Source organism: Taudactylus pleione, unplaced genomic scaffold (genome assembly GCF_031769625.1).
Source record: "Taudactylus pleione unplaced genomic scaffold, aTauple2 ptg000399l, whole genome shotgun sequence".
Lineage (NCBI taxonomy): Eukaryota > Metazoa > Chordata > Amphibia > Anura > Myobatrachidae > Taudactylus > Taudactylus pleione.
Window position 1 is genome coordinate 2710666 of NW_028284801.1, and position 21483 is coordinate 2732148.

At 40.9% G+C, this 21483-nt stretch overlaps 1 protein-coding gene across 2 annotated transcripts in view; it reads left to right on the forward strand.

The window, feature by feature from the left end:
* The window catches only part of ATCAY (ATCAY kinesin light chain interacting caytaxin), a 108397-nt gene that overhangs the window by 14145 nt on the left and 72769 nt on the right, over positions 1 to 21483 (forward strand). The window contains exon 1 of one of the 2 annotated variants that reach the window (XM_088446461.1): positions 1356 to 1495. The exons of the other annotated variant lie outside the window; for it this stretch is intronic. The gene's annotated coding sequence lies outside the window, so the exon portion shown is untranslated. Of the gene's footprint in view, positions 1 to 1355; positions 1496 to 21483 lie in introns of those variants that run through there. 2 annotated transcript variants of the gene reach the window in all.

Here is a 21483-nt window from a genome sequence, read left to right on the forward strand (position 1 = left end):
CTGGCTCACGCACGCGAATACGTTGCATACGCATGCACAGAAATCGAATATCGGCCAGCCATGAATGAACGCAGCCTAGCGACTGGGTCTGAAGCACCCCCTTTGTCTCTCAATACCAATCCAACTTTGTCCCAATTAGGTCAGAAGGTGGGGAGGTATAGTGGGGAATGTGAATCATAAGTGCTGAACACTAATCCATTCAGTTTCCAGTCTGGCTTTACCACAGACACTTGTTAACATTATCCTATATCGGTTCAAGCCGATACCTCTAACCATAGGTCCCATCCGATATTTACATCATCGGGTCCAAACCGACCTAGTACTGCAATGCATCCCCATCGGTCCCAAATGATCCAATACTGCAATTCATCAACATCTGTCATAAACCAATCAAGTTTTTCAATTAATCAATATCGGTCTCAAACTGATCCATCTCTCAATTCAGCATCATCAGTCCCAATCCGATTCTGCCCATCTATTCAGTATTATATATCCAGTTCCCATTCCGACCTGCTGCTTAGTAAAGACATTTACTTTACTGTCCTCGCCTTCCGGACCATCATCCTCTACAGTTCATATTACTCTTCAGCCTCCCACACCTGTTCCGACCAACCCCTAACCTCTGGCGGGACAAGAATATTTTAATAGGATATCCAAAATTATGAACCAATAAAAAATTCCTTTTCAACTTAGGTGTAGTGATGTTAAAAATGAAATAAAAAATATGACCTGGACATTATTAAAGGCACCCTTCCTTAATATTTGGCTGCACACCCTTTGGCAACCATGACTGCCTCCAAACTTTTCTTGTAGTCATGTATAAGCTTCTTTCACCTGTCTGTTGGTACAGTAGTTTATCCCACTCTTCCATTGCAGTTTGTTGATGCTTTTGAATGTTTGCAGGATTTCATGTCCCAAATGGACTCCAGCTCTCTACAAAGATTTTAAATTGGAGTGAGATCAATACTCTTCTGTGCTAGATCAAAATAGTCCATTGTTTCCTTTTTAACCATTCTTTTGAACATTTGTAAGCTTGTTTTGGGTCTTTATTGTGCTGGCGGCCCATGATCTTCGACCTAAACCTAGTTTTCCTACATCTCACTCCAAAACGCCTTGGTATTCCTCTGGCTTCATGATTCCTTCAATGTGATTTAATGCCTCCAATGCCTGGAGCAGCAAAGCATCCCCATGACCTTATGGATCCTCCAACATAATTAACTGTAGATATGGTGTTCTCATTAAAAGCTGATTTTTGGCACCTATAAACAAATCGCTGGTTTGCAGTGCCAAATAGCTCTAATTTGTTTTTGTCTGTCCACAGAACATTTGCCCAGAAGGATTGTGGTTTGTTGGTATATATTGGTAAAGATCAGTTGTTCCTTTTTGCATCTTTTTTTCAGCTTGGGGTTCTCCTTGGCCCTTGCCCATAAAGTCCTTTTTGGTTTAGTGTGCGGCGTATAGTACGGGTTGAAACCATCACTCCACATTGTTCCAGGTGAGCCTTTAGCTCTTTGGATGTTTTACCTTCATTGAGGTTCCATGGGTAGCAAACTTTTTAAAAACATTGCACACTGTTGAAGGGATGCCATGGTTTTGGGAGATGTCCTTGTACCCTTTAGAGGTCTTTTGTTTGGTGTTAATAGCACTTCTGATGCTCTGCCAACTCTCTTGTCCGCACCATTATGACAAAGTAGCAGGGAACAAAAAGTGCCCCTTTTAAACATTAAAGCTGTTATTCATTGGTCAATTGAAGACATGGGAGCACTGACAATTTATCACATGACTCTAATATCACACTCTAGTGTAAACTAGCTTTTTTGTTTTTTAATCAATTCGAATTGCTCAGAAAGCTAACAATTGTGTTAGGGCAATCTTTACAATTTTATAGTTTTTCCTCCTAAGTTGTGATTTTTTTTTTTATCCTTAGCTGTTTTGTGATAAACTTAAGTGTCTATAGACCAAAGCTGTTTCACTACAGTCCTTTTTTCAGGAAATATTGTACATCATGTACTTAAAATTCAAGTGTGCCAATAATGTTGACCAGAACTGTACATGCACTGCAAGTTAATTTAAATTCCAGGAAGGCTTATATCATGGTTATTCTATGTATGTTTTTTTTCTTTCTATTTCACTTACTTAGCATTGTGTTTATTTGATGTCTACGAACACATAATAGGGTCGGCTTCTGCAGCTAATTGAACCCTTCCCATAGATTGTCCTGGGTTTAACACCATGCCATACCAAGATTTCATTCGAAAAAAGTTTCATATTTTAAAAACATATGTAAAATGTATTCTTATTCCAGGTTATTGGATAAGTTGAATTATTTTAATAAATAGTAATATTTATTATATTCATAATTTTGAGTATATCTACATTTCTTTGTATGTTTATAGATTGCACTTTGTTTAGATTATTATTATGAGCTGGCACCACTATACAAACCATTGTACGATATATCGTTCCGATGCAGATCGGAACGATATATCATACACAACATATAGTGTATTTGCCCGATCCGTCATTAACAACAATCGTGGAACGATGCACGACGCAGTGCTGTTACATACAGCATGTACCGTCACATTGCCCCATCGTACACCAGATCGTGCAGTGTGTACAGCTTGTGCGATGTATCGTTACATCACATCGTACCATCACTGGGTCGGACATCGTATAGTGTATACCCAGGTTTAGAATAGTAATAATAATAATAGAGAAAAATGTTAAACCCTCTGAGGACGGAATTTGCTTACACTTCTAGTGTCACCGGGGAGTATAAATTGTAAGAGTATGAGGGTTTCTTTGGTAACACATTGAAATACACATATATAATTTCATAGGCAGGAAAAACAGACAAATATAAAATACACTTAAGCATAGCTTTTATAATGGCCTTTAGCTGTGTTTTCCTAATTCTTTCTAGTGTACAGATGCCAAATATGTGTTTTCTCAATGTCCTAGGAAGTCACAGGGACAGACAGAAACAGCTTCATCTTTTTCAGACGTTTGTGAGACCATAGATTCAATTTCTCCTTTTCTATCACTAACAGGACCAATGCAAACTGCTTTATCTGCAGACTCATTAAGGCCAGAATGGCAACCCCAGTCTGTAATGTACATTTATAAATAGCAATATGTGGTGCGGCTCTGCTCTCTATAACATGAATAATCATGTTGAATATAGAGGGTTATTATTATCACACTCATATCCGAAAAGGTCAAAATGTTTTTCTCAAGAAAAAATAAATTGAAAACCTGATTGAGGCGATAACATAATGCAAAGAGATAAATTTAGGGCTACACAAGTGGTTTCTGTCCTGTAAATAACTATCAGTTGTGTACCCAAAATATTAGAGGGAAATGAATAGTGATGTGTAACAAATCACACATTTGCTGTGGGATTATGTGGGGCTATTTTATTAAAGGCATTATGAAAAAATATATCTTTAAAGCCAATGGCAAGAAATTGGTGATCTGACATATTACTGTTGATAACATTTCCCCCCACAGACACTGATGAGGGCTGTTAGAGATATTACCATCCTTATCTTTATTAGGATTTCACTCAACATTTCAGGCCAACAAATAGTATGACAAATGTGTCTTTTCTACTACCTAAGTACTCACGTACTTGGGATGTCTGCCATTTCTGTGCTCCCCTCCATTCACCCTGTGGTGTATAGAGCATGAATGGAACTCGGGGCCTGATTTAGACCCGGTCGCAAGCGCTGAGCGCTCGCAACCGGGTCGATGTTTGCCCACTGGGCATGCGCACGATGGAGCCGGCTCCATTGTGCGCATGCGCGAGACCGGGCTAGCGACGGGCGCTCCGTCGCTCCGGGTCTCGCACCAAAGGGGGTGAGCTGTCGATGGTGATTGACAGCTCGTCCCGTTAGGGAGGCGTGGCCGGAGGGTGGCTTCACAAACGGAGGCGTTCCCAAGCGAACGTCTACCGTTTGTGGGCGGCCCCACGGACATCACCAGTGATGTCAGTGGGAGAGCTTCTGGCTCTATTAGAGCCAGAAGCTCTCTGGGGCTTGCGGCCACGAGACCCTACCACAAGGGTCTTGTTGCAAGCCCGATGGTCGCGATGGTCTTGACCATCCCGACCATCATCCTGGCCGCCCGCTATAGCTGTGGGTGGTCACCCACAGTTATGCGAGCGGCCAGGAGGCCGCACCAAAAAATAAAAAATAAACGCCCTGATTCAGAGTGAGCCACTTTCAGAGCGTCCGTCTCGGAATCAGGCCCTCAGAACATAACTGAAGCTTAGTAGGGAGTGCATTAACTATATACATGTCACTTCTTATATGGAGCCTGAAGGACTATGAATGCAGTATGACCTATTTGTGAAGAGATTGGGGAGGGTCTTGTATATAGTTAATGCGCTGTCTTTATACTCAATCATCTGTTTGCTACTGCTTTTTATGCCTTATTCACTGTATGGCGGATGAAGCTCACATGCAATGCAGTGCAGGCAGAACTACAGAGGAGAATACCCTGTCATTTTCCTAATTTCCAATACCCTCCCATGTTGTTAAAGAATAATAATATTCATCTGATCACCATCACAAAACTGGTACTGTTATATCTTAAGGACTTGCCATGCTATGCCTTACCCTGGTTATAATAGTGCATCTACAATACTTGCAAGCCTGTCAGCATTCTGATATCTCTAAGTATTCCAGAGCAATAGCATAACTAGGGATGATGGCACCCAGGGGAAAAAAAGTGCCAGGTGAAAACTGTTCTTTTAAATTCTGTCTGATTTCTTTTGTTGTTAGTTTAATAAGCATACTGACACTGAAAACACAAAATTAGAGAAATGTGAAACATTTCAATACGAAAATGTATACCACATGCACACACACGGGGTAAATTTACTAACGTGAGAGTTTTTAGAAGTGGAGTTGTTGCCCATAGCAACCAATCAGATTCTAGCTATTATCTTCTAGAATGTGCTAGTTATATGTTAAGTAGAATCTGATTGGTTGCTGTGGGCAACTTCTCCACTTCTAAAAACTCTCACTTTAGTAAATTTACCCCACAATGTTGTGCAATTGAAATTTGAAGTGGAGCTTTTTTATACTTGTATACAGCTGAGTCTAAAATGTTAGGGCATTATGCTATATGCTTTTATTAGTTTGTCACCCTCTTCAAAGACAAAGTGTGCTGATATTACCCTTGTTAGCCACTTTCCAGCCATAGTGCCTTTGTCAAGTATTTCATTAATAAATTTTTTTAAACCCCAAATGTACTGGGTATTCTGCTTTTTTGTGGCCAACACAGTCGGACAAGTAATTCTCTCTTCCTCCAGAGTAAGAAAAGAAAATCTGACACACAAGTAAAGTTACCATCACTCCCTGATACCATTCCTCACACATTGAAATAGCCCTCACCCATCACTACTGCCTGTCACTGTACATCATCCACTGAAATACACTTTAAAAAATCTGACAAAAAATAAAACACCAAAAGAAAATTGTAGAACATTTAATATTTTTTATTTTTTTAAATAAATTGTCCTATGTCTTATTGACACTTTTTGCTATTCATCTATACCCTTGCCAGCTGTATTTGAGATTTGTTTCCAGCCTGAGGCTGTTGCTGTATTCCTGGCCTTGGAAACAGAGGTAGTTGGTTATAGAGGGGGTCTGCAAAAATCAAAAAAATAAACTGGAGCAAATATGTATATACACACACACACAAATAGAATACATATTATGACAAATATAGTAATGTTACTATAAAGGCTATCTGTAAAAAAAATATATAAACCTCAAAGCATTTTCTAGAGAAGGTAACTGGGGTCTGCAGTTAGAAAAGATACTTGGTATGAAATAATTGTCAATTATCTATTCTGACTACAGACCCCAGTTACCCCAGTTTGTGTTTTCCAGGCCACCAGTGTATCTATAGAATGTGTCAGTTATGCTGGGCATACACCGTCCAGTTATTGGCCCGATCAGCCAATAATCATCTGATTGGGTTAATAACCGAACAGTGTATTGCCACGACTGATGTGTAATAATCAGTTTGTCAGACATACAAAATTGTCCAGCATGTCTTATAGATCCGATAATTGGTCAACCGCATCTGGCAGTGTATGCACTGCCCTGGCTGACTGCCCAACATTTCCTCTGTCCCTTCACAGTGGAGGAACAGAGAAATAGTTCCTCCCCAGGGGAGGAACGCAGATTTCGTGGTCATACACTGTGATTAAGTACCAATCAATCAGCTCCTGTCACTTTACAAGCTGTATTTGAAATGTGACAGGAGCTGATTGATTGGTCCTTTATCACACTTTATCACTATCCAAGGCTTAGTACATCTACCCATGTGCATTTTGAAATGTGACAGTTAGTAATGACTACACCTGTGCATAAGCTACATTCAGAGCCACCGCCGTTGATGATCCGGCCATGATGAACTGTCTGCGTGCCAATGAATTTCCCCATGGACCAGGTCATAGTGGGTACCCTGCCCTTGTATTGGAGAGGCAAGGCATGGCACCGGGCATCTGAGTGTAATGGACGCCGACTGGTGGTAGCATTAATGCTCCCTGATACTGCAGTGGTAGTATTGTGTACTTTCGGAAGCCTAGGATGCTGATATTGCTAGGAACTGCAGTTGAGTCTCATGGTTCCATCCACTCGTTATGGACACCAGGGAGAAATACAGAATTGATGTGCATTAGTGCATGTCAGAGGTCCAGCTTGCTGGCTGCGCTCCATCAGGTTCTAGAGACAACTGGATCATCCTGTCTGCTTGCCTATGGATTGAGGCAGCACAAAAGCGCACCTCATCCAGCAAGTGCTACTTGCTTTTAAAGGAAACACATTGACCTGGTCTATAGTGTACATGATATTCAAAAGGGTTGTGGTGATAACATGCTAGGCAGCCTTAGTTGGCCATCTTTACAGGCCAGAGAACGTAGCATCCTGCACCACAAGATTGAAAATCCCCAGTATAGACTTGCGCGCGGCAGGCCAACAAGTCAGAGAAAAGCAGAGAAGGGTCCAGTGTGTCAGCCTAGAGGACTTAGAAGAGTCCTTAAAAAAAGTCTGCGGAGCAAATTTATTAGTTATCACGTATTTCCCCTGTTAACTATCATTTCTAATTTATTTTTGCATGTCGTGTCAATAACAAATGTTCTTTGTTACCATTATTGATACCGTTTAAACAGTATCGATATTAGAGAGAGATTTGATTGCACAGACCAGATTGCCCATACATCCCATCCCAATATAAAATAACTTTGTCACACAGAAACAGTTTGCGGTTCCAACACACACAAAGGTATTATATTGTAAAAAGGGTATAATCAGCCTTAGTCTATACAATGCAGCTATATACAGGATAAAGACAAAGATACAATTACAAATACTTCGCCATGCGGTCTGGATCCTAGACTAACAGCTGTCCATCAGGATTGCTGCGTGTTTCTTTAGGGTCAAGCAGAGAAAAAAGGAAGGAAGGGGGTTGGGATCCAGACTGCATAGGAATTTATAGGTGTACAATTTCCTTTGAACATAAGCTGAATACTCAGAGGGGCTCCCTATTGGCCCTTTATTACTGAGTCACAATGGTTGTTGCTATTCATTTTTTAGTAGATGGTTGACGTCACTGGAGGTTGAACTGTGTTATAAAATCCCTTTGTACTACCCTTGGCATGCAAATCTACAGGGGAGGTGTACAGTGATTTTTACAGTATAGAGTGTAATTCTTGGCAGGTCTTCATAACTCGACAGTGATCCCTTCCATATTCATTCTGTTGGTTTCATATTCCTGTTGAGACAGAGGGAAATCGGTAGATACTACTCATGACCCATTTATCTTATTCCTAAGCCCAGATATCATATAACTGCTATTTAACATGTAACATTCACTGTATACCTTTAAAACACATAAACTTCTATGTTTGGAACATTTATTGTGTAAGTGGGTGAATATTTGTATGAGAGGAAAGAGGTGTTTATGTACTAAATAGCATTGTGCGTATCTCAGTCAGTTTAGGGTTAAATGGGATATAAGTTTATTGTAAGGAAAGGCTGCTGTCCGTCGGGGTAAGGTTTCCGACAATAATACTTAAAAGCTGGCTATGCGATTGAAACGCAAAACAGTATTTAAACAGTATTACTGTACTAACTTTGTTATGTGTTTATGTAATGTAAAATGGCGCCTAACCGTTGTGAGCACAGAAGCATGGCTCGCCATTCACAATATGGCGAGTTGCGGGGGCATGGGATGCGTGTGCATGTATGGCGAGCATGTGCAATTCGCGCGTGCGCAAGTGCGTGCGCGAATGCGGCGGGAGCGTGTGTTCGCATAAAATGGCCGTGGACGATCAAATCGTCCAATGGATGTCGTGTTGCGATTCGTGCGCAAATAAGCGATCGCAACCAATTTATACGGTTTTGACACCAATTTTCCATACTTCTCTTGCCGGGACCATTAATAGCCCTCTAGATTACGTTAGCTACCAAGCCATAACATCGCAGCACTTCATACATAAATTCAGCCGCACACAGATACTGTATACAAATGTTGCACATCAAATCGATCAGTGCAATCTAGCAAAGTAGTTTTGTCGATCCCAGTTGTTTTATTTATGCGAATAAGATGCACATTTTTAGCGAGAAAGACGATTGGCACCTGGTGCGCCATGAGAAACTATTTGCCGTGACCAATTCCTGTGTGTGAAGCCACATCTATATAATCTGTTTCATTGATAGTAATAAGCATTGATAGAAACATTAAAAGCATGGCTGCTGGAATTGGTTCTTAATTGTACCAGGCATTTATTACTTCCTCATTAGGTGCAGTACAGACGGTGTAATGGATAGCATTACTGCCTCACAGCACTAAGGTCGTGGTTTCAATTCCCACTATGGCCCTACCTGTGTGCAGTTTGTATATTCTCCCTGTGCTTGTGTGGGTTTCCTCTGGGTGGTCTGGTTTCTTCTCACACTACAAAATATACTGGTAGGTTAATTAGCTCCCAACTAAAAATAACCCTAGTGTGCATGTGATAGGGATCATAGATTATAAGTTCCACTGGGGCAGGGACTGATGTGAATAACTGAATATTCTCTGTAAAGCGCTGTGGAATATGTGTGCGCTATATAAATAACTGGTAATGAATAAAAATATATTGATTGATTTTGCTTCTCTTGAAGATTTTTTTTTTTTATTAATATTCCAAATAGTATGTTAAGAATGGTTTTGTTTATAGCGGTCTTGCAAAAATGTATGACTTTTGGCTTAAACCATAATCAAGGCCTGAAAGGTTTAAGTGAAAAGAAAATCTGTATAATTCCCTTTATAAAGCTAGTTAGCAGCATTAGAATTCTGTAAGCAAACAGACTTCAAATTGCATCCAAAACCCAATTCAATAGAACACTTCTGCAGGTTTTCCTGCTAACTACAGCTGCAGTGTAAGTGTGTTTCATTCTGTTATTGACACATAATAGCCTAGTGTGTGTACACTTTGCCCCATGTCCTTTCATGCTATATGATAAGCAACTGCAAGCTTACAGCTGCAGAGTGATTAGAAGTAAATGTACAGGGTTTAGGAGTGATCCCGCACTGGACTAAGATAAGATACTATATCAAAAAACCAACTTGTTCTAGAATAATCAGTTAGAGAATACAAAAAAATTTTGTTTCTAGTTGGCGGTGCTCCCCAGGAAATGTAAATGAATACACAACTAAAAGACAGAAATTTGGCAAAGAAGCCAAATAAAAGAAATTCCTTACATGGGGCACTCATTAATCTGGAATCCAAATAACAGCAGTGAAAAGATGAATGAAAAGATGATAAAATAATATATAATAAAATATAACCTTTATTATAGTTATTTAAAAAATTAGGGGTGTCCAGACTCAGTGTGTGAATGGCTAGTCTGCCCCAAATTAAATAGATTCCATTAATATGGTGGTCAGATATTTAAATCGTAGGTGATTCACATACGTATCCAACCACAGGTATAAAACTTGATGGGTGTAGTGGTGAATATATAAACCATAAGAGCTTAATCACCTAGGAGTTTATAAAATTGATACAATGTACAGAGAACTTATTGAAGTATAATTAATAGATCTCTCTCTCTGTATTAATTTGTATAACTCAAGATATCCATTCACAATAGAGATACAAATAGAAACATATCCCTATTGTTATGCAACAGTGTGAATACAGGTATTCCAAAAAGCAAAAAGGTCAGTTCACACAAATTTAAGTGCAGAAGTTTCTTAGTTATAGCTGTTTGTGAATTGCTATCCCTCTTTATAGAAAAACACTGAGGATATCCTGAGACAGTTAATCTGTCGTACAGTGCTCTGCAAACGTCAGTAATGCTGGTAAATATTGCTCAAACCTCTGAAATTATTTATTTGAAAAAGATGGTTTGCATAAACATAAAACATGAGTAAAAACCTATATAGACCTATATGGACACAATTTGTAGTTATAAACTTCCCGTATCCTAGGTTGCACTGTAAAAAACTACATCACATAACTACACAAAGGCAGAGCAAATAGAATTAAATTGTGTATTAAAACCTAAAAAAGTATACGCAGATGCTGAAAAAGTTTTAAAGATAAATAAAGCACAGCACTATAGTGTCTCCGTCCCCCTATCCCTCTTCATGAAGACCAGATGGTCGCGAAGATTGGGGGACCTCCTCCAACTCATGGACACCTTAGATTGTAACCTATTTGCAAGTTCCGGATCGGACAACAAAATAGGCCAGTGTTTGTATATCTCTCATTATTTCTCTCCACTCTCTACAAAAATCTCCAACAAACCGAATTTCATTGGAGTCTTCCTTTTGTTTTTTTGTTTGGAAGATGAGAATGTCCCTCTTAATGGAATCGATTAATGTCTTAGCTTTCTTGATAGATCTATGGCTATAGCCATGTTCCTTATGGCGTTCTGTGAGCTCCATACTCTTTTCTTTGAATGTTGTTTCATCAGAGCAGTTCCGTTTTAATCTTAATAACTCCCCCTTTGGTATGTTATCAGTTGTTGGGGGGAAGTGGGAACTGGATTGATGTAAAACACTGTTTGTTGCCATAGCCTTGCAGAATAGTTCAGTGGCCAGCATGTTATTACTCTCCTTGTAGATCTTCAAATCTAAGAAAGAGATACTTGTATCACTATGTTCGTATGCAAACTTCAGGTTTAGTGTGTTGTTATTCAATGAGCTGTTCCTTAGTGCCCTCCCAAATAATGAGAAGGTCATCTATATATCGCAACCATGTAACAATGTGTTTGGTATGCATCTCATTTTCCTCTGTGAAGACATGCTCTCTCTCCCACCATCTCAGGAAGAGGTTAGCATAGGTGGGGGCACAAGCGGCCCCCATAACTGTACCTCTTACCTGGAGATAGTGGCGGTCGTCGAACACAAAGTAGTTCCTGATGAGGACAAATCTTAATAATTTTAAGATAAAGAGCTGAAAGTCCCCCAATCCTTCCTTCTGTAGGAAGTATTCCACTAACTTGAGTTTCAATTCATGCTGTATGCATGTATATAGTGACTCTATGTCCATGCTCACCAAAATCTGGTTCTCTTCTAGACTCACATCATTAATTTTTTTCAAGACTTCAGATGTGTCTCTAATGTAAGATGGTAATTCCATAACGAATGATCTGAGATGCATATCCACAAAAATGCTAGCCTTCTCCGTGAGCCCACCTATCCCAGAGACAATGGGTCTCCCTGGCGGATTGGTTAAATTCTTGTGGACTTTCGGGAGATGATAGAATGTAGGTGTTTTAGGATTATCCACTTTAAGAAAATCATGTTCTTGTTTCGTAATAGTTCTGCATAATCTTGCTCGATCTATAATGGAAAAGTAGATCTCTTTGTAGTTCTCTGTGGGATTGAAGATAAGATGTTGGTAACAGAAGATGAAGAAAGAGAAAGATACTTTTTGTGGGGCACTCAAACTACTATAATATATAAAACTTAGCTTTTAATATGTATGCTATTAAAATAATGAGATAATGTGACAAACATCTATACGTGAACACTGAACAAACACAACATGTAATCTGGGCCACAGTAGTTCCAGTTATGAGTGACTGATAAGAGATAGGAAAAAAGTTTTATATATATCCGATCTTTAAATCCCAATATGGGTCAGACACAAAAATGATGACACTGTGGTCAAAAAGGTGAAAATATGTATATATTGAAGGGGATTTATATAAGGAAATATAAAGAATATCTGCCCTTCAATGTAATAGTCGGTGACTACCTAGCTAACTCCCTGTAAATAGGGGTAGTTCCAAAATTGCTATCTCGATTGATAAATTTCATACATGGAGCATCATTATAAGTGGAAACAAGTGTATAGTACCACAATAAATGAAATATCACAATAATGTGCGAGCAGAAAAATAAAACAATATATAGACCACATGAATTGTAGTTATTCTTCTGGGCACAGTGTATGTATATCCATATAAAAAAAATCCACACACATATATATACACATGTCTATATAGATAATACTTCCTGATCTATAATATCCGTGATCTTAGGAAAATTTGATTCCAAGTGTGATAGAAAACAGTATAGTTTAAAGGAGGAAAGGCTCTCCATTATTGTATGGGAAAAATGGCTGCTGCAGAGTGTCTTGCATAAGCATAGGACACTGTGTGAGCGGATTCCTCCCTATACATGGGGATAGAAATAATAGGACATAGGCATCTGCTGTTGGACAGGACGTTTAGAGGGCGCATCAGATGACAATGCAGTGCAGACTCGCTCTCCTGAGCCCCGCACAATGAGAGTACCTATAGCAGATAACAGTGTGAGGAATAGGATACAATAGTGTAAAAGAAATAAAAAGAAAAAATGTGAGAAGGGTTAATATTCCTCAGAAAGCTGCTTCCTATGGTATGTGTGTGATACACAGTGAACCATAGGTGAGCGGTTCTGGGGATTCCCTAGTCATCAGGAAGAGTACAGGGGAGAGGGACATCCATGCAGAGAGCTAGCCCTGCTGTGCCCTTGTCAGGTTTCAGCCTAGGATCGGCTCTTACCTCCATGCCGGCTTCCCCTGACTTCCTTGTGGTCAGACGCCTGGTGCAGTGAGGGGTGAAATGCTGAGCATTCTACCTTAGGTGCTTTTGCGCACTTCCATGGTCGGCTGTGTGTTTTGGGGATCGGAGTTCCCATCATGGGAGCCGCCATGACAGTTCCTCTCATGTGACAGTCCTACTAACCAATGGTAGCATGATCTCAGTCAGCTGATGCTGTGCTCCAATAATCTGCTACCCCTGGGTATAAATCCGCCCCCAGAACTTCAAGAAGATCCTGTTCAACTTCTCTGTTCCAGTGATACCAGCGTTGCTCTGTGCTAATCTTTCAGAGAGTTACTTCAGCCTGTTCACAGTTCTCCAGTTTCCAGTATTAGCTTCCAAGCTATTCTTAGTCTGAGAGTAGTTCTCTCCCAGTATCCAGACTGTTTTGTTTTCTATGTCTGTGTGTCTTTGTATATGTGCTGCTAGTATTGCAGCTTCCTAGGAGACCTAGTCTAGTCACTCCCTGAGTCACCCGAACCCCTCGGCTCACCGTCCTCCACAGAGGAATTCTTGCACTGGATCGTGATAGCCCTGATGTAATGAACAGTGCAGGGCAGGAGACAGGGTGCGCTCTGCACTCTGTTCCCAGAAGGAGATACCTGTTGTGGTTGCTGCTCGTGGTAGTCTGCCGACAGGGAGTGCCCCTGGTGGTTGTAAGGGTTTCCCTGAAGTGCCCAAACATGTGTTTCGCTGGGGGGGGGCTTTCTCAATGCGTGGCCTGGCTAGTTAGCCAGTGTAGCGCCGATTGCAGTGAGTGCGGTCAATGCTACACATTTACACAAGACCAGTGCAAGGCTTCCATCGCTGGTCCTGTGCTGCACAGCTGAGCCCCTTCCCTCCCCCTGAGCGCTTGCCCAATAGCACCAGGCAGGCGGGCTCAGGCTGTGCATAACACACACATTGCGCCAGCACTGGCGGCGATGTGTGTGTTAATCAGCAGCCAATGAAAGTCAGACAGACTCTCATTGGCTGCTGCTGCCGCACACACATCACCGCCGAGCGGCAGCGATGTGTGTGTGAATCAGCAGCCAATGAGAATCAGATAGACTCTCAATGACTGCTGCGCGCCTACTGCAAGAGCTGGGCTTCCGTCCGGCTCCTATAGTGGGTCATGGGAGAGATGTCATGACATCATGTCGTCTCTCCCATAATGCAGAGCGGCCTGGCCCGGGAGGATGGATGCACAGATGGCGGCGGGAGCAGGAGCGTGGATACAGGTAAGTATTTTTATTTAGTTTCACGTTAGTGTGTATTTCGGGGGGGCACGCTCTATTAAAAAGGAGGGGACTACTACTGGGGGGGGAAACTACTGGGGCACTGCTTCAGGTGGGGGGGACCACTACTGGGGACTACTACTGGGGGGGATACTACTATGGGCACTGCTTCAGCGGGGGGACCATTACTGGGGGGATACTACTGGGGCACTGCTTCGGGGGGGACCACTACTGGGGACTACTACTGGGGAGGATACTACTGTGGGCACTGCATCATGGGGAACCACTACTGGGGGGGATACTACTGGGGCACTGCTTTGGGGGGGATCACTACTGGGGGGTACTACTGGGGGAGACCACTACTGGGGGGGATACTACTGGGGGCACTGCTTCAGGGGGGGACCACTACTGGGGGGGATACTACTGGGGGGATACTACTGTGGGCACTGCATCGTGGGGGACCACTACTGGGGACTACCACTGGGGGGGATACTACTGTGGGCTCTGCATCATGGGGGACCACTCATGGGGACTACTACTGGAGGGGATACTACTGTGGGCACTGCATCATGGGGGACCACTACTGGGGACTACCACTGGGGGGGAAATACTACTGGGGGCACTGCATTGTGGGGACCACTACTGGGGACTACTACAGGGGGCACTGCATCAAGGGGGGCCCCTACTGGGGGAACTATATAAAGGACACTGTATAGGAGGGACTACTACTGGGGGCACTATATAAGGGGCTCACTACTGGGGGCACTGCACAGGGGGGACCACTACAGGGGGCACTGAAAATGGAAAACCACTACAGGGGGCACTGCATAAGGGGGACAACTACTGGGGGCACTGTATAAGGGGCACTGTATATGGGGGATCACTACTGGGGGCCTGCATATGGGGGATCACTACTGGGGGCACTGTATAAGGGGAACTAATGGGGGGCTGCATAAGGGGGACCACTACAGGGGGCACTGTGTAAGGGGCACTGCATATGGGGGACCATTACTGGGGGCCTGTATAAGGGGAACTAATCGGGGGCTGCATAAGGGGGACCACTACTGGGGGTACAGTATAAGCGGCAATACTGGGGGCCTGCATAAGGGGGACCAATACTTGGGGCACTGCATAGGGGGGACTGTATAAGGGGCACTGCATTAAGGTGCAAATGGAAAGAAATGTTTCCAGTGACAAGAAAGGGGTGTGTATCATGTTGACACGCCCCATTTTTCAGTGGCCATGCCCATTTTTCGACGCGCGTGCCTGAGGCGCGCACACATAGGGGTGGGGCTCCATTTCCAAATTTGCCCTGGGCTCCAAATACCCTAGTTACGCCACTGATTTGTTCCCATATGATGATGCTTCATGATGAAATTTATCAGTATAGACAGCAATTTTGGAACTACCCCTATTTACAGGGAGTTAGTTAGGTAGTCACTGACTATTACATTGAAGGGCAGATATTCTTTATATTTCCTTACATAAATCCCCTTCAATATATACATATTTTTGCCTTTTTGACCACAGTGTCATCATTTTTGTGTCTGACCCATATTGGGACTTAAAGATCGGATATATATAAAACTTTTTTCCTATCTCTTATCAGTCACTCATAACTGGACTTACTGTGGCCCAGATTACATGTTGTGTTTGTTTTGTTTTTTCAGTGTTCATGTATAGATGTTTGTCACATTATTTCATTATTTTAATAGCATACATATTAAAAGCTAAGTTTTATATATTATAGTAGTTTGAGTGCCCCACAAAAAGAGAGTATCTTTCTCTTTCTTCTTCTTCTCCTCTATGGTGCACCTCCATAGAGAGACTTCTTGGGATTTGACCCACATAGTATACTTATTTTGGAATACATCTACTATACAAGTGATTCTGTCAGTAGTCCCACCAGTGCTTAGGATATCCTCATCCCCTTTTCCCTATACAAAGTTAACAGGAGGTATCGGTGAGTTGTCTCATGGCCTCTCTGATATACAGTTCCTTCGGCTAGAGTACTATATTTCCACCTTTATTGGATGATTTGATTACTAGGTCATCCCAGGTCTTAATTTCATCCATTGCTTTCTTCTCCCGACGGGTCAGAGTATGCGGAATTCTACTGTATTTATTCTTCTTGTAAAGTAGATCTAATTCATGGGATACCATATTCACGAAGATCCTAGTTTCCGGTGAGATACTCTCTGGGGGAAAAAAAAGTAGAGTTGATTTACATATGGGTCTGCTTTTATTCCCAATATTTTCGTAGCTGTCTTCACAGTAATCTTGTCCTAGTAGTTCCTCCAGAATTCTTGTTCTTGATTGGACATCAAAGAATCCTCATTGGCTTGGACCTCATTGGCTTGTGAGTTATGGGTATATGTTATATCACTATTATCTTTATCAGCAAAAACTTGGTGAGAAATAGATTCCTTCCGAATATTCGTAAGTTCTTCTCCCACTGAAAGCGATTGAAACCTTTTGAAGGTGAAAAGGAAAGACCTTTTTTGAGCACATTAATCTGATCAACTGTCAGTATTCGTTTTGACAGGTTGATAATGTTAAGTTCTGCTACATGTTCTTGTTTGTTCACGTTGAGTAGCGTGCCGGGGAAATGGATTCCCATCTTTGACAATTCCCTCTTCTTCTTGCCCCCTCTCCTCGTCTTTCTCTTGGTGGTCATCTTCGTGATGGCCAAGTCTTCTCTAAAAAAGTGGAGAATCTAAAGTCTGTATCGTTCCTCAAAGATGCAGTGTTCCTCTGTTCTTGTTCATTGATCTCTTAATTCCCTGAAGCTTCTAGTTCAAATGATGAGTAATGTTCTTTGGGGTTTGATGTCAAGGGTCTGTCCTTATTGGTTTTCCACCTAAAGATCCTTTCAAGATCAAAATCCCTTTTGTCTCTAATGAATTTTTGTTTTTTTCTCTCTATAATGGTAGTTTCATACACCTCTAGATCTTTTTTGCTGTTTTCAAAACATTTTGGAAACTGCTATTAAGTTCCCATGTTTCAAGTTCCTTACCAATATCGTTGATTCCCTTTTCACATTCCTCCAAGTCCAAATTATTGTGTTGGATGGATGCTGATCAGTTCGAGAGAACATTTAAGGAGAGAATTCTCCCATTCAGTTTTTAAATTATCAGTGATTAAGTCAAATGCCAGAAATATTTTTGAGCGTAACCCCCTAGGGAATATTTTATTCTTTAAATAGTTTTCTAAGCTGATCAGATCCCAGTTGGTCCGCACCTGTTTCTGTAATCATTTTCTAAGTTTATGGAAGTCTGCTTCCCAATTGGGTTCAGGTTCTGTAATACCAGAAGTACTGGGAAAAATGTTTTCTAAATTATCAGTCTTTCTTTTAAAGGCTAGCTCAGATAGGAGATTGAAACTGGTCAAGTAAAAAAGTTTTTCCTTTATAGGTTTTATTTCATCACATATTTTAAATTTTTTATTTTTACTTTTATTTAATTCTATTTTACTATTTATATATCACACGTTCATTACACAGCGTTTAGTACTTATGTCACCCTATCTATACACATTTCACGGCATACGCTACATGTTATTGGATGCGTATTCATTGACTTATACACGCACATGTGTACATACATATGTATGTATTTACATATGTGTGGTTAATCTCATATTTATGAATGTGCTTATATATGTAGTCACTATTAATCTTTTCATTAATTAATTATAGAAGTCATTCATGATTTTATAGCTATATTTAGTTTATAGGATTCATTTTGATAGGAGGTCAGACCCACAAACTTCCTCTGCTAATATGCAGTCTATACCACCAAATCTATGACTGAATGGATTTTTATATTAACGAGTGATTTATATCAAGTTGTCATTTAATGCACGTGTAGTATTGTGATCTTGGATAAAAGATCAGGGGGCTCTACCTTTACTGTGGTATAGAAGATGATTTATGATCACTAACAGCACTATATACAGAGAATTATCCTCTTCTCACCACTTTTACTATGCAGCAAGATTTTCTGAAGTGATTAACTTAAGTATATGCAATGAGTGAACACGTCATTAGCCTGATTATTCTCTGGATAGAACCTTTTTAGTACGAGCCCCATCATCGCGGGGTTTATCACTTATCACCTAGGAAATCTCAACACTTGACATCCAACAGGTATCTTCCTTCAGTGTGAGTAGCACTTCCGCGGCGCATTTGGTCTCTGCAATGCTTACAGCAACAGAGACCATCAAACACCTTGCACGGGACCTCTTACTCACATATCAACTATCTTTCTATTGGTACTGTGGGGGTCCCTCTCTCATCTGGTGTCCTCTCATGTAAGACACCCGAAAGCAGAGGGGACGTGAGACATCATAGTGTCGTACTCTATCTGTCTTTAAATTGCCTTCTACATCTGAGGTTTCTGCTGCAGGTCCCAAACACACAATTAACTCCATGTGCTCTGCTTTTGTGCAGTAATGTGATGCTGTTTTTTACATGTGCAACCTAGAATTTGGGCAATTTACTACTAAAAATTGCGTTTATTCAAATGCCTATATAGGTTTTGACTCATGCTTTAAATCTGTGCTAACCCTCTGTTTAGATAAGTTATCTTAGAGGTTTTGTGCTACCAGTATCAATGGTGATTACACCGCACTGTACAACAGATTAACTGTCCCAGAATATCCTCAGTGTGATGTTCTTCATGAAGAGGGATAGGGGGACGGAGACACTATAGTGCTGTGCTTTATCTATCATTAAAACTGTTTTCCGCATCTGCTGATACTTTTTTAGTTTTTAATACACAATTTAATTCTATGTGCTCTGCCTTTGTGTAGTTATGTGATTTAGTTTCTTACAGTGCAACCTAGGATACGGACAGTTTATAACTGCAAATTGTGTCCACTTAAATGCCTATACAGGTTGAGTCTCCCATATCCAAAATGTTTGGGACCAGGGGTATTTTGGATATCGGAATATTCCGCATTTTGGAATATTTGCATACTATATTGAAATATCCTGGGAATAGGGCCCAAATCTAAGCACAGTATGCTTTATGTTCTATATACACCTTATACACACAGCCTGCAGGTCATTTTATACAATATTTTCAATAATTTTGTGGCTCAATCAAAGTTTGTGTGCATACATGAAATTAATTTATGTTTCATATACACCTTATACACAAAGCCTATAGGTCATTTTATACTTTATTTTTAATAATTTTGTGCCTTAAGCAAAGTTTGTGTACACTGAACCATCAAAAAGCAAAGGTTTCATTATCTCAGTCATGCTAAAAATATTCTGTATTTCAGAATATTTGGATATGGGAGACTCAACCTGTATAGGTTTTGACTCATGTTTTATGTTTATTCAAACCATCTTTTTCATATAAGTAATTTCAGAGGTTTGAGCAATATTTACCAGCATTACTGACGTTTGCAGAGGACTGTAGACAGATTAACTGTCTCAGGATATCCTCAGTGTTTTTCTACAAAGAGGGATAGCAATTCACAAAGAGCTATAACTAAGAAACTTCTGCACTTAAATTTGTGTGAACTGACCTTTTTGCTTTTTGGAATACCTGTATTCACACTGTTGCATAACAATAGGGATATGTTTCTATTTGTATCTCTATTGTGAATGGATATCTTGAGTTATACAAATTAATACAGAGAGAGAGATCTATTAATTATACTTCAATAAGTTCTCTGTACATTGTATCAATTTTATAAACTCCTAGGTGATTAAGCTCTTATGGTTTATATATTCACCACTACACCCATCAAGTTTTATACCTGTGGTTGGATACGGATGTGAATCACCTACGATTTAAATATCTGACCACCATATTAATAGAATCTATTTAATTTGGGCAGACTTGCCATTCACACACTGAGGACCTCATTCAGAGTCGGTCGTTGCGGCCGCACGGTCGTACACAACCATTGTTCGCTAAACTGCGCATGCGTAAAGATCGCAATGCGCGTGCGCAAACTAGCTGTTACGATCAGAAATTTCTCTCTCCTAGAACACAGCCAGGTCGTTAGTTTGAGTGACAGAATGAACCGTTTGTGGGTGGTAACAGGGGAAGGTGCTTGAAAACGGGGGAGTGGAGATCCGAACGCAGGCGTGCCTAATTATGCGAACGGTGTTTAAAGGGAGTGCATAATTAACAAAGTAGTGTCATGGCACATGTGACATGGGAGGTTTGAACACTGACTTGATCGTAGTGCTTAAGAGAGGGTATGGTCAACCTTAAGCTCTATGACCAGCTCCGATGGTTCCCGATGGTCGCGATTAATCCTTTTATCCCAGGAGATGACGTGTGTGGTGAACGAGAAGGGGGCGTGATGTAGTCTTACGACCGCTTCTTACCCTCGGTCGTTCAGCTAACGATCTCATCTTAGGACCGCAACTTGTGATCGCTTAATTTGCATATCCGGCCCCTTTCCCCCGCAACGACAGACTCTGAATGAGGTCCTGAGTCTGGACACCCCTAATTTTTTAAATAACTATAATAAAGGCTATATTTTATGATATATTATTTTCTCATCTTTTCATTCATCTTTTCACTTCTGGAATTTGGATTCCAGATTAATGAGTGCCCCATGTAAGGAAGTAAATGTAATTAGAAATGTAAATTCTCAAAAGCCATTAAAAGTGAAATGGGCTGGTTACAAGGTAAAAATTAACAAATCTGAATTAATTACTCTATCTTTTTTAAACCACAGCAAATACAGTTATTAAAAGAGGAATAATTGGGGCCGCACTTATTGGTTAGAACTGGAGATGCCGCCGTACCCTGACTCAAAAATAGGCCTTTAGTAAATATACCCCTGATTGTCATCTAATGTTCTATACTAAAGTGTGGTTTCTTGGTGATTTTGTAATCCACCAGTAAACTGCTGTGATTTCAAACCTGCTGCTTACTAAATTTAGCCCTAAGTCTCTCTGGAAATAATATAATAATTTTGGCAACTAGACTGATCAGCTATATATTGTATGAAAGGGATACGTTCAGTATCCTGGCGGAGGGGATGCCGGTGCTCAGAATACTGGCGCCTGAATCCCGACACCTGTCAGAATGTTGGTGCCGGCATCCCGAAGGTAAGTAGCGAGGTCTGGGGGTGAGTTAGGCACTAGGGGGGTTAGGGTTAGGCACTAGGGGGGGAGCGTTAGGTTTAGGGTG